The sequence below is a fragment of the Nicotiana tomentosiformis genome, chromosome 2 (assembly GCF_000390325.3).
Source record: "Nicotiana tomentosiformis chromosome 2, ASM39032v3, whole genome shotgun sequence".
Classification (NCBI taxonomy): Eukaryota; Viridiplantae; Streptophyta; class Magnoliopsida; order Solanales; family Solanaceae; genus Nicotiana; species Nicotiana tomentosiformis.
In genome coordinates this window covers 176724071-176728676 of record NC_090813.1, presented here as the reverse complement: position 1 = coordinate 176728676, position 4606 = coordinate 176724071, and the positions used below count along the sequence as shown (strand labels likewise).

The 4606-nt window shown below is 32.2% G+C and overlaps 1 long non-coding RNA gene across 1 annotated transcript; it reads right to left on the bottom strand.

Annotated features, from left to right (window-relative positions):
• Positions 1 to 757: 757 nt before the first annotated feature.
• Positions 758 to 1333, bottom strand: LOC104102034 (uncharacterized). Its single transcript, XR_687589.4, has 2 exons — positions 1233 to 1333; positions 758 to 1034 (listed from the first exon to the last, which is right to left on the bottom strand). It is a non-coding gene; the product is annotated as an uncharacterized lncRNA (long non-coding RNA).
• Between the last annotated feature and the right edge of the window lie 3273 nt (positions 1334 to 4606).

Below are 4606 nucleotides of genomic sequence, written 5' to 3'. Positions count from 1 at the left end.
TTGTCGCACTTCAATTTGATTGGTCGGAAAGAGTTTGTTCTATCAAAACCCTTCCCTCCCACAACTATAAATAGGGGTCTTCATAACTCAGAAGACACCAGAAGTTATAACAAGAAGCAAGAGGGAGCTCGTGGATCAAACGCTGCAGATTTCTCTAAAAGCTACAAGCATTCAAGTGTTCTAAGGATTAAAAGATCAAGACGAAGATTCAAGAACAAGTTGCAAGCCCTTGGATTAAAAATACATCAAGATCAAGATCAGGCCTCAAGCACTTGATTAAAATAAAATAAAATTCAAGATTAAGCTCGAAGGCTCTTTTATTTACTGTTGAAAAGTAGAATCAGAGGATTCATAGAGATTGTAACACTCAAATATTTGAAATAAAATACTACGATTGTTGCAATATTTTCCGATCTCGATTTTATTTTCTCGACACAATTTATTGTCTACACTAATTATATAAGTTCATTTTGTAAAAAATTAAATAATTTGTTGACATAAACTGCCAAAAAGTTGGAACCACATTGTATTAAAGAAAAGTCAATGTAAAGGGAACCATGAATACAAGAAAAATGATTCGAATATAAATTATAAATGCGCTTAATTCATAAATAAATCTACTTTATGTATGGTGATGATTAAAGTACTAAAATATATTAGCTCAACTGGCGTTCAGTGTGAAAATTCATTTATTTTTGAATAGAAAGTAAATACCTCACTTTCTTCATTATTCGTAAAATTATTAAAGACGACAAACAAAAGAAAAAAAAACATTGAAATCACACTAAAACATAAATGCATTAAACAGATTTGCTGCTGAGTTTATTGTTATATGATTTCAACGTACTACACTTGTGAAATCTATGCCTGACACATGAATGTAATAGCTCCAAAAAAGTCTTTGCAGGTACAGCAAACCCAACAATCACTACAACCACTGTTATTTTCACAAGATCTCAAACAAGTATTAAGTTGTGGAAGTAGTCTTCTCGCCATCTTTGAGACATCAAGATCAACATTTGGTGCAGCTTTGACTGAGATATTTCACCAAAAAAAAAAAAATTATGAATTATTATTACATAAAATTCACATTCAAACAATATGCGTAGAAGTACATACATAGCCTTGCATAGATATGAATATGTCAGAGTCACACACATCTACATGTACATATTTAGCCCATCATAACGATGTAAAAATTAATAGATAGAGACAAAATGATGGATACTAACTTGTAGCTGCCATCAGAAGGATAGCTACAAAGAAACCAAGCTTTAACAATGCCATTCTATGAAGTTACTTCACGTTTTATGAATGTTTTTGTGTAAGTATCTGATTGCTTTTCAAGTATTGTGTTATATAGAGTTACAATGTATGTAAACCAGATCTCTAGCACAGACTATTATTTACTAATTTTCAATTAATATTTCATAAATACACAAATCTTGAGCAGGTCATCATCTTTATTTATATTATAAAATATCTGATTTAGAGTAATGTTCTCTTCTCCATCTCCAAAAAAAATTAGGGGCATTTTCATATATACCTACTTTTGTGACCATCATTGAAGTTATACCTGCATTGTATAAATTTTTGCAAAAGTGTATTTGCTCGGATTTCTATCTCTTCAATAACAACAACAACAACAACAACCCAGTATAATCCTACTAGTGGGGTCTGGGGAGGGTAGTATGTACGCAGACCCTACCCCTACCATGAGGTAGAGAGGTTGTTTTCAATAGACCCTCGGCATCCTTCCCTCCAAGACTCTCCACCTTGCTCTTGGGGTGACTCGAACTCACAACCTCTTAGTTGGAAGTGGAGGTTGTTTATCATCAGAGCAACCCCTCTTGTCAAAATGTAACTGCAGAAATCAAATCTGAAATTCTTCTATCGTTAAAATGTAACTTCATAAAATCAATTCATAAGTAGTTGAATCTCTTCAGTAAAACTTCATAAATCAAATCTGAATTTCTTCTATTATTCAAATGCAATTTCAGAAATTCGAATCCTAAGTAGTTCAATCTATTGAATGCAACTTCAGATTTCAAATCTTAAGTTCTGAAATATAAACTTGTTCTTTAAATTTCTACAATCCAATAAATGATTCAATGCCCAAATGAGCTCGAATTTTAAATATAACTTTCAAATATCATAAAGAACAAATCTCAATCATCAAATTATCAAAACGGTAAATAATTTAATAAACTCATTTTACAACTAAGAAGAAGAGGTAACTCTAAGCACAAAAAAGAACAAAACAACAATAAGAAGAGCAAAGTGCATGTATATGAAGTTATTCAAATAATAGGTATCCGTTAAACTTTTTTTTAAAAGAAGGTACAAAATCAATGGGTGACGCAAAATTATGTGTCACATGAAAAATTTACCAAAAACTAAAAGAGTCTATTTAGATATTTACTTCATCCGGTCCACAATAAGTGACCAATTTATTTTTTTATTTTGGTCCAAAATAAGTGTCCATTTATGTAATCAAAAAAAAATCAATTTGTTTTTACTCTTTTACCCTTAAGGGCATATCCCTAAAACGTTTTCTTACTCCTCACATTAAATCTACTATAACTATGTGACCAATATTTAATTAAGGGTAGTTTAATCATATTAGGTATTTTTGTATAAAATTTAATATTTTCTTAATGAGCGTGTCTAAAGCAAACTGGTCACGTGGATCGGAAGGAGTAAAGTTTTAGCGTAAATTTTAAGATGAAGCATTAATGCAATAAATGTGATTCCTAGTTTTCTCTATTAATTAATGAGTTGACCTGATTTAGATCTGTTGATACGGGAGATGCATGTTAGAATTAAAGTGAATCCGTCCAAAATAAAGTTTATTTTTAATATAGCTACTAAGAGATGCTATTAAACTATACAGAGTGCACTTTAGTAGTAATAAAAATAGCATGATCTGACACTGCATACGTCAGAAATAGCATGGGATATTCTTAATCTTATTTATTTCATAACTAGAACTCTCTTTCAATTTAAATGACATATTTCAGAGAGTCAATTTAATTAAACTTTGAAGATAAATTAAGTTAGTTCAACTTAGTATTTAAAAATTAAAATTTAAATATATAAAATACTATACAAAAAGTATTATAAATTATAATTTTTCTTATGTCAATATAATAAAAATATATATTTTAAAATATTGGTCAAACTTCGTATAGGTTTACTCTCGATAAACAAAATCTGATATTTAAATCGAAACATAGAGAGTAATAGATATGTGCTAATTAAAATATTTCTTTTTGATATATATCCTTGTTGGCAATCACAGTTTGCATGTGATTCAATTAATAGACTCACTACATGTTAAATACTTAATAAGCAAGCTTGGCACCTGGCTATTAAGTTATATAATAGTGCATGTTATATAATATTGCACTATTCTTCTAGACCCTATGTTGCGGTCAAACACACACGCAAGTATACGCGGTCGTCAAATAATAAAGTGATAAGAGAGAGTGTCGAACCCACAAAGACTTGTTATCAACTATTAACTAGATCAGACTATCTTAATTATCTAAATAAGGATTAAACTCAAAATTAATGATGTTAAAGTAATTAAACTAAAAAGAAAATAAATAATGAACTCTGAGCAAAGGAAGAGCAGATTTTTATTTTATCAATCTACTGAAAACGATCCAGGGTTATGGGCTATCTAACATTCCCATTGTATTCTTCAATTGAATTGACTAACTAATTCATCTAGCTTATTGGTTGACAGGGTTAATATTACTCATAAGAATCTTTCGAGTTCTTACTCACCTATTCAAGCTAACCTAACGTCTATATGTCTATGGAGTTAGAACTAGCAAGAACGCATTTGTAATTCATGTACACCAACCAAGCAATGTAGTTAGGTATATGTCTATCCTAACCGCGAATCTGTTCCCCGATGCCCAGGTTTAAGAACTTGCTCTACTCAATCCTATGTGCAATCTAGAATTCCCACATTCAAGTTTAATTCTAGATTCGTAAATAGTATTTAATTGGTGATCAAGCAATCAAATAATTAAGTACAGGATTGAATACATAAACTAATACAATAAACTACAACAACAACGACCGAGTAAAATCCCACAAAGTGGGGTCTGGGGAGGTAGTGTGTACGCAGACCTTACCCCGACCCCGATGGGGCAGGGAGGTTATTTCTGATAGACCCTCGACTCAGGAAGACGGGAATAAAACAATAAGAGACAATCAATCAGTAACGTCAGCAGAAACCGTAAAAATAATAGCAGAAGCATAAAAACCCAAAAATAGATGACATGCAATAACAGTAACCAGTAATTAAAGACCGGGGCTAAGAAAAACAGAAAGGATAGTGTGGGAGCAATATTAACCACAATCCATCTAAGATCAACCTTATCCAACCCCGCCTCACCCCCTGTATGAAGTAGGAAAAGCTCGACTACCCCCTAGCCTACAACCCTAATGCTTGACCTCCAGACCTTCCTATCAAGGACCATGTCCTTGAAAATCCGTTGTCGTGCCATGTCCTGCCTGATCACCTCTCCCCAATATTTCTTAGGCCGCCCTCTACCTCTTCTCGTACCCACCACAGCCAACCGCTCACACC